The 12,273-nt window shown below is 35.4% G+C and overlaps 1 protein-coding gene across 2 annotated transcripts in view; it reads right to left on the reverse strand.

Annotated features, from left to right (window-relative positions):
- LOC101898795 (sodium/calcium exchanger 3-like) overlaps positions 1-8,818 on the reverse strand; it is a 391,897-nt gene extending 383,079 nt beyond the window's left edge. For both annotated transcript variants that reach the window (XM_059127081.1, XM_059127086.1), the window contains exon 1: positions 7,914-8,818. The gene's annotated coding sequence lies outside the window, so the exon portion shown is untranslated. The remainder of the gene's footprint in view (positions 1-7,913) is intronic.
- Positions 8,819-12,273: the final 3,455 nt, after the last annotated feature.

Consider the following 12,273-nt stretch of genomic DNA (forward strand, 5'->3'; position numbering starts at 1 on the left):
GAACTTCATTTACTCAATATGTTTTTGATAGGGTTTATTGCAAATTGTTCCGGTAAGTGCGGAAAATCTAACAATGACGTCACTCTACGAGGTTTATTATTATTCAAAATTCTAAAATTTAGAAGTAATGAGCCATTTCCACATCTAAGTCTTACCTAAATTTACAATGTCCCATGTTTGGAATATACTCTCATCGTTTCATTTGACATTTTTATTTTCCACATTTTGAATTTTTGTGCGGGAAGTACAGAAGTAGTGAATTTATATTGCCCATCACAGGAGACAATCTGAGTTCAGTAAAAATACAAAAATTTTACCAAATAGAATATTAACCTCGAAGACAAAGAAAATATATTTCGTCCCAAGATTAAAACCTTTATTTTCATGAGCCACATTTTGGTTGTATCAAACGATATATACTCTCCGTAGCCATAACTTATAGGCTTTATAGTTTTGTAAAAGGCAAACAGAGATGTTTTGAATTCATTTCTCACACTTTTTTCTCTTTCAGTATATTTTTCCTGTACACAACTCTCAAATTCACCCCAAAAATCCGCTGTTCAAAAGAACAACATCCTTTTTGATAACGAGATATAAAGTTAGTTAGTGTTTTGGCTGTTGTTGTATTTTTTATTCTTTGATTATATTCAAATTATATAGAATTGTTGGAACGTTGTGCGTTCGTTTTTTACCAGCAACTACAAACGCTTAAGTGCCAAACAAAAAACAAAACGAACTTTGTTGCAGTTACAAAGATAACAGCTGCAGTTTAACACTCTGGCCCACAAACACTAAAACTTTTCTCTGTTTCCCCAGTAAAAAAACGCAGCATTCTATGTTAAGCATTTTCTCACACACAAACACACATGTGTATCCACATAGATCGGCACATGGCACACACAATGGTATCCATTTTAAAAATTTGGTTGCTATACATTTTGCGGATGCGGATGCAGTTCTAACTTCGAACGATGTTACGGCAGACAGACATTTTCGGGTAGAACAAGCAACAACAACAACAGCAGTATGAAAAAAAATAGATTGTCTCCCAAAACAACAGCAACGACAACATCAAGCGGAGACAATTTTGTGGGACTACCAATGACGCTGTTAACTCTTTTTCTCGTTACGACAAAGGATATCTGCCCGGTTTGGTCTTCTTTTTTCTGGCAGGGGTTTGGGGATTTCCGTTCGTTTTCGTTTGGGGATTTCCAGTTTTGGTTGTCCGTTTCATTTTTGTTTTTTCATTGCTACTGGCGAACTACATTTTTTGAACCCCCAGTTTTTGCTTCTTAGTTGGGGACAAAATAAATAGTTGAACGCTTTTTTGGTTGGCCTGACAGGTCACTAGCCAGGGACTGACAATCATTGTTTTGAATTTAGTTATTTTTTTCTCCTTTTCATTCTAGTGTTTTTTATTTAAGCTGAATATCTCGTTGCATATGTGTGTGTAAGTGTTGGAAGCTTGTTTCCTCTAAAAATTACCTTTTGTAGGCTGTTGAACCACCACAACGGATTTAGCCGAGTAAATTAATTTCTATAATATCCCCGCCACGGTGTGGTCAGACAATTTTGTGCCAATATGATTTTGAATCCTTTTTGTGTGAATTTTAAATTTTAGGCCACTCACAAACACAAGCACACATTCAGACATACAGCTACTACACCACGTGGACATCTAGTATACAGGTTATACCGTAGATAGTTGTGCTACCCTTTTGTTGTTGGCTGTTTTCTGTGGTAGGTAGGCCTGCTGCCTATCTATATTTGATACAGAGCATCAGTGATGAGCCAAAAACATTTTTTCCACAAAAAGAGTTCAAAGGCCACTGACCACCTTTGTATATGTTAAAGACCAGAAAGTAGGTCATATTTTCGATAGTATTCAGTTGCCAAATTTTAGAGATGGAGAAAACCTTTTTTTTTTGGTTTATGGGATAGAATAAATATAAGTTTCTTGTACAAGTAAAAAAAAACTCTACAAGGAAATTTTAATTGGTATAATCGAGGCAAAAAAACATCCAAACCGAAGTCATTTGAATCGAAATAGAACCAATTATAAAAATTTAGCAATTATCAGTCTGCATTGCCTGTAAGCTAAAGCATACATATCTAGCTGGACCAGTCCGCGTTGCTGGTCCTTAGTTTTAGTGTCTAATGTATATTATTTTAGACCCCACCCATGTCTGTCCGTCCATCAGTCCATGTGTGAAAATAACTTTAGCTTTCAGAGGAATGAAGTAGAATATTTGGTATTGAAAATGGGTCTTGTATGTCCACGTATTGGTATTGGCCACATATAACTGTGCCGGCAATTATAAGTTGTTTTCAGGATTTTCGTCACAGTTATAAACCACTTTTGCTGTATATTAGTAATTTGTGTTCCCAATATCTAGGAATCGTCCTTGTAGAGAACTATTCATACAGAGCCAAGCTTTGATAATATGTGACACACGTCGTTTTGTATTTGGTGCTGCAATTTCCGACCTAGTAGTTCTTATTTCCCGCATAGCTTTAATAATAATATTTATTTTCTGTTAGGCACTTCACCTGCAGATTTTAAGTATTTTGACGCTTTCAGAAATATTTTCAAATCAAATTAGCATTTTAGCGCTTCAGATTTGCAAAGGATTTTTTTTTTAAATTTTATTGAATGAAAGCAAAAAATTTCGGAATTAGCATCAAATTTTAGAATAAGTTTATATTTGTTCGAATTGGTCACCTTTGGCACGAATTATGGCCTTCAAACGGCCAATGAAACCGTCACACGCTGCCCGAATGTTGCTCTGCGGTATTTTGGTCCATTCCTGGCGAAGCGCTTGCTTGAGGTGATCGATACTTTGGTATTTTTTAGTGCCAACCTTGCTTTCCAAAATACTCCAGACACAATAGTCCAACGGATTGGTATCCGGAGATTTTGGTGGCCATTGTGCGCTCGAAATGAAGCGAGGAACCTCATTATGTAATCATTCTTGGGTGCCGCGTGCTGAGTGCGATAATGTTGAGTCCTGTTGGAATGTCCAAAGTATGCGGCCAAAATGTTTTTGTGCCCAAGGCTTTAATATATTTTCGCGATAATATTCGGCTTTTATTCTGATGCCACCGTCGATTAATACGTGCGGAGAGCGACCATCGGCTGTTATGGTGGCCCACACCATCACCATGACCGGCGCTTGAGTTCTGGTGGCCAACCGAAGGTGCACAGTTTCAGTTGACCTCTTTGGCAAGTAAACACGATCATTTTGTTTGTCTAAAAACTGTTGGACATCGAATGTTTTTACTCATCGGAGAAAACCAAATTCGGCAGTTCACCAATTTCGGCCAAGCGAAGCAAATCTTTAGCTTTTTTGAGTCTATTTATACCCTACAACACTATGTGTTGGGGGTATTATAACTTTGATTGGCCCAAAAATTATGTAACACCTCGAAATATTGGTTTCCCATATAGGAAAGTATATATGAATCTTCCTATCTCGCCGAGCTGAGTCGATCTAGCTATGTATGTCCGTCCGTCCGTCTGTCCGTCTGTCCATGTTAATTTGTAATCACTCTACAGGTCGCAATTATGGCCCGATCTTCACGAAATTTGGAATGGAGGTCGGGGTCGGGCCAGAATAGAACCCTATTTCTTTTTGAGATTATCGCCAAATGTTTAGGGGTTGAAATGGACCAAATACTGAAAAAATTTCAAATTTTGCAGTAGCTATACAGGTCGCAATTATAGACCAATCGACGCGGAATTTCGCATGTAGCTAGAGTTTAGGGTGGGGAAGAAGTCTACCAATTTGGGTGGTCATCGGATAATATTTAGCGGGTAAAATAGACCATATATTTTGTGTTGAAAAAATTCAAAATTTTTCATTAAACCGCGAATCACAAAGCCATGACAAGGTTACTTCTGACCTTTACATTGATGTTAACATCCAAGAAATCGGATATATAGCAAAATATGTGCGATATATATGTCTATTAAAGAAGATATGCTTGAAAGATCTCTTATATATCGAGAACGGCTGAACTGATTTCGACAGTTCTCATTAATTCAGAATGGCCTCTTGGCAGGAAAGAAAAAAAAGTCAAAAAAATCGCATAAAAATATCTCTCTAAAGATGAAAATATTGATTTTGTAAAATTTTTCATATTTTTTCAATTTTGTCATATTTATACCCTACAACACTATGTGTTGGGGGTATTATAAGTTTGATTGGGCCAAAAATTATGTAACACCACGAAATATTGGTTTCCCACATAGGAATGTATATATGGATCTTCCTAGCTCGCCGAGCTGAGTCGATCTAGCTATGTATGTCCGTCCGTCCGTCTGTCCGTCTGTCCGTCTGTCCGTCTGTCCGTCTGTCCATGTTAATTTGTAATCACTCTACAGGTCGCAATTATGGCCCGATCTTCACGAAATTTAGAATGGAGGTGGGGTTAAGGTCAGAATAGAACCCTATTTCTTTTGGAGATGATCGCATAATATTTAGGGGTCGAAATGGACCAAAAACTGAAAAATTTCTTGATTTTGCAGTTGCTCTACAGGTCGCAATTATGGACCAATCGACGCGTAAATTAGCATGGGGCTAGAGCTTCGGGCTGGGCAGAAGCCTTCCAATTTTGATGGTCATCGGGTATTATTTAGTGGGTGAAAAAGACTATACATTTGTGTTAAATAAAAGTCAATTTTCCATTAAACCGCGAATATTTTTAGTCCCGGCGAAATCATAAATAGACGAACAGGTCAATTCTGACCGTTACGTAGATACCGATTGTAAATATATCGGATATATATAGCGAAATATACACAATATGTATATACAAAGGGAAGGAATGTTAGATAGAATGCTTATATCTCAAGATTGGCTGGACCGATTTTGACAAAGTTTGCCAATTCAGAACGCGCTCTTAACATAAAAGTATAAAATCTAAAAAAATCGCATAAAAATAGGTCAAAAATGATGTTAATATAGATTTTGTAGTATTTTGTGACATTTTTTTATTTTTTCATTTTTTTATCGCATGCGATTTTTTCATTTTGACTTCTAATATTAAGGTATACATTTTGTAATATTTTTCCACCTTACAACACAGGTTTGGGATATTATATACAGATTGCAATTATCGTCCGATCCTCACGAAAAGGGTAGGGTTAGGCTCAGAAGGTCACAAATAGAAACTAATGGACACGAAATCTCGCATGAAGTTATAGTTTAGGACAGCGGGTAGAATGAACCACTACTTTGGTCTGAAAAATACCAACATTACTTACAGGCGATAGCCGAAATGCACAAAATGCGAACTTCTGTCTTTTTTGCTGATTTCGTTGACGAATATAGCCAAATATCCTAGACAAGCAAATCATATAGATGAGTCTAAATTTAGAAATACAGATGGACCTCTTGCTTTTGGAGATGATCGCACAATATTCAAAAACAGGGAAAATTTCCTAATCACACAATTGAAGCCAATCGACACGCCAGAGAAGAATGTTAGGGACAGGGAAGAAGTCTAGCATTATGTATGGCCATTGGATTATGTTTATCTGTAAAATGGACCACTACAACTAACAGCACGACGAAGTTCGTAAATATTGGTTAAATGTCCCTGGTCAAAATGCTAGTAATATCTGGGCAGTGCTCCGTGACATAATTTCAAAAGCGAAATCTGCCAAAATGGATTTGGGGGGCTCTAACATATTGTAGTGTTGTAGGGTATCACATGGTCGGCCCCGCACGACTATAGCCTTTGCTTACTTGTTTTGGCATATTTTCATTTTGAATTAAACATTTGGTAATATTTCTACAGCTAACAAAACTAAGTAGTTAGGATATCATATACAGATCGCATTTATGGCCCGATCCTTACGAAATTTTGCATGGGGATAAGATAAGGGTCAGAATAGAAGCCTACTCTTTTTGGAGATGATCGCCACATATTTAAGGGTTGAAATGGACCAAAAAAACTGCAAAATTGTCGGCAGGTCGTAATTATCGCCCGATCCTCACGCACATTTGAAAGGGGGTTACCGGACATTGCAAAAGCCAAGCAGTTTTGGATGGTCATCCAAAAATATTCAATTTGTGAAATAGTTTGCCAACTTTTGTAGACAAAATACGAAAATGTATATTCCAGAGACTTTTTGGAGAATTCACAAATACAGGGAAGACGCACTTCTGACTATTTCGTTAACACATATAGTCAAATGTCTATATCTCATATAGATGCGTTTCAGTCAAAAACCAATAATAAATGTTAATCTTTTGCCACTTCTGAGAGATTATAGGTCTTTGGGAAATATTGGTTCCAGATCTAGGAAGACCATTTACGTGCAACATTTACCAATAAATTGGAAATGGGCAAATTAGTTTAAGTTGCTATTATTCGAAAATTAGAGAACGAAACCTGATGGTTTTCTTTTATAATTTGTCACAATATCTTGTGGAATTCTTTCGAGCATCTCGCCTATATAAACTGTATCGTTTATTATAGTGTTGTAGGGTATTCAACGGTCGGCCCCGCTCGACTGTAGCCTTTGCTTACTTGTTTCTTTCTATTGTGGTGTAAGTTCTTGCACTTTTTGGAATTTCAATGGCTATGCGATATGTTCAGCTCACGAGCCAATTTTTGGCCACTGCGACGCGGGTTTCGCTCAAGTCGCTTCTTTACTTTTCGAACCATTTCTGCTGATGTTGCTGTTTTCTTCCGTCCACTTGCTTGACATTGGGCTACGCTACCAGTATCACGGTAACGAGCGATGGTACGAGATACAAAAGATTTATTCACATTTAAATGCTGGAGTGCTCGAACGATAGCCACTTGTGGTTTTCCAGCTAAATATAAAGAAATCACACTATCACGCTTGAATTCTATCACGAATAAATTTTTTATTGGAAAATTCTCACCAAAATGCTTTTGTACGCTTATAAACAATATAATGAGTTGTCACTGGAATAATTTTAATAGCTGTTGGACGAGTGGCTTAAAAATGAAGGCAGGCTGAAGTTTGTTGAAGTTTATTTTCATCTCACCCTGTATTTAGAGGATATAAAAATCCAGTACAAAACAAAAGTACTATTTAATCTTTAGTGTAATTCTGTAACTAATTATATACAGAATACACGACAATTAAATATATTAACAAAATTAATTTCATTTTAATTTTGCTCAAAGTTTCGGTAACTAACGAAATTTGTCTGTAATTTGACAACGAAAATAGAGTAGGCCTACATTTTGCCCAATCCCAGAAAAAAGTTTTCAATTAAAAAAAATTACCTAACGTAGATTTTATTCAATGATCTTATTGCAGCTCACTTTATTTGCTCTTTTTCCGAAAGTGTCATATCCCACTCATTTCAACTTTCTCCGCTCATTTATTGTTCAGTAGATTAAGCAACGCCTAAAAGTAGTCACACTTTTGCTTCTCTGCTTTTACCAAAAATAAAAGATGATACAATTGCCGAACCATCTTCCTCCTCACCATCCCCAGCATATGACAGAAAAACAAACAAAGCCTAATTTTATACTGTGTAAGGCAAGAAGATATCAAAATCTTTTGCACAAATTGTTGAGTTCAAATGTCATTGACCGTGTGCAGTGTGAGAAAGAACGTAAGAAAGGAAGAGAGAGAGCTGTAGCAACAACAGCAACAGCAAAATCAGTGGAGCCACACTGCCAACAAAGATTTTGGGATGGCCAAAAATTATACTACATGTATAGTAAAAATGTGAAATATTACAAATCTCTGATGTCATACATTACGTGCTGAAAACGAAAGACAAAAATGAAATCAGAAAAAAGAATAACACACGGAAAGGTCATCAAATTACAATGTTCGTGTTTGTCTTCTGTAGTTTATTGTCGCCCACTAAGCCTGAAAGCCATTTAAGGGTATTGCGAAAATAAATAAATATATTTACTTTTTTCTTCAGCTGGAGATTGCCGTCGTTGTTGCAAATGTGCAAAGGGGATGAGGATGACAGCATAGGTGGTAGGAGTCGATGAACTGTAAAATATATCTGCAACAGCCGGAACTCCCCAAAAAAGTAGGCAAAATTTTTCAATGGGGCCTAAAAGTATGTCACAATTTTTTCTCGAATTTTTCTAATTTTTATATTCACTTTGCATCATGTTTCAACATTTTTTTTAATTTTATCGCATGGTTATTATTATTATTAATATTTTTCTTTGTTTTTTTGGTTATTAACAATTTTTAACTTTGATCCACGAGGGACTGGGGTATGGGCGCGAGACTATTTATTTCCTCTGTCGTTGGCTGGCCCCTAACCCAAATATCGGCAGCAAAGCAGCAGCAACAACAACAACATTTGACACGAAATGCCGAAACCGTCACCGTAAACTGCAGCCGCAGCAGTTGAAACTCAGTCGTACTACGTTCGTTGTCGTGGCTGTTTGTTGCTTAATTTTGTTTTTGTTGGTGTTTTGTTATTGTTTTCTTTTGTTTTATATTGAAAACAGAGTTGTAATTTTCATTATCCTCATTGTTGTCGTCATGAAATTTTTGTTTTGTAAATTAGTTTTTCTTCATAAAATTTTCATTTCTTTCATTCAATCCGCTGCACAAATTATTAGATATTCCAGATAAACTGGCAGACATACATATATATTTTTGTTGTTCTTTTAGAACTTTATTTATTATTTTTTTTTGGGTTCCAGATTTGTATTTGTTATTGTTTTCTACGCGCCGGGTATTTAGCGGCTTTACAACAGCGTCGTCGTCGTCGTCGTTTTTTTTTTTTTTTTTTTTCTTTTTTTCTTTCGTCCTCTTGTTTCACACTGACCGTTGTAATGCGCTCGTTTGTTGCAGAAAGACTGAATGTTCCCATTGGGTTTCGGGCATACGCTACCATATGTTGCTCTCCATGGCAGCCCTAAGGATAACACCACAATTCGAAACTGTTATACTACGCAATGTTGATAACTTTCACACAGTTTGTCGTACAAGACTTCTGCGCCTTATCTATATGTGAATCATTCCCTCTCTCTCTCCTCTGTCTTTTTCTCTCTTGAGTGTTTTATTTTCTCATTGCTAAATTTCTAACACGCTCCACCACTCACTGTAAATACCGCTGCCTAAGAGTAAAGCTATGCAAATTTGTTTGCAATTAGACCTGCGTTTTTTCATTGGAGTTGCAACAAATACCATATGGCAGGCAGTGGCAGCATAGCATACATTTAGGCCGGACAAAAAAGTGTTGCATATCAAATATGTGATATTAAATTTTTGATACAAAGGAAACTGGTGCAAGACGTCATGATTTGCATATAGCCAGAAGAACAACACCCAGAATTATTTGATGTTATAGAGATGGTTACTACAGATTGAGGGAAACTTCGTTAGATAGATGGTTCCATGGATGGGGAATTAATATTTCCGTTCACTTTTGTTATGTGTGATTTACAAATTTTTTGGAGTATCAAAATTAAAGTAATTTTTTACATTAATTTTTTTCATTTAAAATCGACTTAACTTAGATGTACTAATTACACTATACAACACAAAACATAATTGCGGGGAAAATCCAATAGATTATGAAAGTAGAGCTTAAAACAAGAAGACGCGTGTATCGGCGTTTTGAAATGTTGCATCGAAAATAATCAAAATAGAATGGTCGGTTCCTCTCCCTTCCACACTTTGGGAAATTTTCGTTTTTAAATTTTTCGGAATATGTGAGTTTTTCGAATATAGTGTCAATATTGCAGATATAAAAATATGAAAAAATTTTGGTAGAAAATGTTAACCCTCAAGCGAGTCAACGAAGGGGTTTTTTGTTCCTTTTTTTGAAAATATAGTTCAAAATTCCATTTAAGCGGGATCGTTCTTCTCGTTCTACGAAATTATTTCTCATAAATTTCTACTATAGGTCATAAAATATGTCCAGAATATAAATCTTAACTAAACGACTGAAATTCATATACATCAAAAACACATTTACAGGTTAAATCCGTACTTTTTGTGAGTTTGTGTAAAAATCTGCAGCAAAGCATCATTTTAGATGGATGACATCAAAGAGAAAAATATTCTTGATTATAATCATAATATTCTCCACTAATAAACAAACGTTTTTTTTTTTAGTTTTGCCTTGTTAAGGCGAAGATCATATGTTTTATGATTTAAGTGTTTGTTTTCTCTTTCGAGACGAGCTTAATGATCTGAAATTTGCAGTGAAAAGGAAAGCCAGATAGACAAACAAAAACAAAAAAATGGGATTAAAACAAAAAAATGGGATTAAGTCTGACCATTTTGCAACAACAAAATACTATGGTATCCCAAACAAACATGTCAACACTGTTCTATGATCACATTTTACTTTAAGTCACCAAAGACAAGAAATCTCTATTGTGTATATTATGGACCTCTCTATTGTTTTTAGGACCTATAATAGGATTTTATGATACATTATTTTGTAGAATATTTTGAAGGAGTTTTTTAACCACATTTAAAAAAAAGAACCAAAAATACCCCTTTGTTCACTCGGTTGAGGGTTAACATTTGCTACCAAAATATTTCTCATATTTTTATAAACAACTAGCTGGCCCGGTCCGCGTTGCCGGCCCATAGTTTTTGTCTATTATGCATATTTGTCAAAGCATGATTATTCAAAGATATGAATGTTATAAATGTTCACGTACTGGTCGATTAGTTTTTAATTTTTAGTCAAATGAGCAGTAATTTGGAATTTACTGTACTTTGTACAACTCGTAATTGAGGGCTAATTGATTTAAGAATAGGCAAAGTTAATTACTTTTTTGAACCCATTAGCACCTCAGATTGTGCATTAGAGTCCTCATAAGTCCCCCTAACCATGTCGGTCTGTTTGTCCGCCAAAAGGTGGACTTGAGGGGATACTATTACATGGAGAAAATCCTAAAATTTGTAGATATGTTGAAATTTTTGTGTAAGATTTTCATCCCCAAATACTCATTTTTAGCCAAATCCTTTGAAATATGGTAAAATGCGAAACATCGACCTACATTGAAAACTTTCTTCACCCCTTATAATCCAAGATGACAAATAGAGGCCAAATCAAAAATATAGCAGAACAATATAGCATGTTATAGCATTTCGCGTGATTTAAATAAGTAAAAATAGTTTTATCCACCTCATAATTGAGGGCAGAATGATAAGATGGGAATTAATTTAATTTGCCATTTAAATTGTAAGTTGGAGACCCCTTAAAGTCCACATTTTCATCATAGGATAATTCAATGATGATTAAACAAATATTCGGTCCCGTGCTACTTTCTTATATTTGTAATTTGTTCATGTTTTCACAATTTATTTCATATAGATGTATATCCCAAATCTACGTTCCCAACCAATATTCTCTTGGGGGTTACAAATTCAATAGAATACAATTTTTTCTTTTCTGACCACACATTAGATGTGAAAGTGGACTTGGGGATACTCCAATGTGGGGACTTTACATGAATAAATTTCTATGTGGCAATTATCTGTACGATGGTTCCTTACCCCAGGGTAGCATAAATAAAATTTTTTAGTGGTCAAGACCAATATGGGCCCTACTCCGAAAATTTTATGCGAAGAGGTTCTCTACCCCCCTTAGAAACAAAGATGCCAAATAAGGGCCAAAAATAGAAGAAAATGGCGAAGACTCCAAAAATGGCTTAAATCATACGATGATTATTTATGATCGATATCATGACCTGCTAAAGCGATTTAAGGTATCTTAAATGTTCAGGCAGAATTTTTGGAAGGATAGAAATCCTTTTCTTACTAAAAGTCCCATTCGCTCTACTATTTTGCACCCTTTATATTTGGTATTTTACTGATTGTACTCCCAAAAATTTTTGCATTTTGAGCTCTCATTGGACGGATTATTGTCACATGAAAGAAGTAGGGCCACGCTTTGAAATAAGCCCCATTAGTCTTTTTCGGTCATTTTTGTTTGTTTAAATGTCTGCGCATCTTCCAGCTGAAGCACGATGTAGGCCCTGGAGTTGAAAGGTAGATGTCAGTTACCATCGTATTTCGCACTTATTTCATTTTTTTTGGTGAAAAATTGTATATAGTGAAAAATTATTCTTTATTTTGTTCACAAAAAATCCACTGAATTCAATATGTATTACAAATTGAAAAAAATTGACAAAAGAAGAATAACAGATTGAAAAAATCTTTAACTTGTTCGCTGATTTTTACAGCAACTGTTTAAAGATCCTTACAAAGTTTGTCAATAGAATGTACTTTTATTTTAAAATTCAATTCCATTGGAATTTTTTTTTTTCGATATTTTTCCG

Source organism: Musca domestica, unplaced genomic scaffold (assembly GCF_030504385.1).
Source record: "Musca domestica strain aabys unplaced genomic scaffold, Musca_domestica.polishedcontigs.V.1.1 42, whole genome shotgun sequence".
Taxonomy (NCBI): Eukaryota; Metazoa; Arthropoda; class Insecta; order Diptera; family Muscidae; genus Musca; species Musca domestica.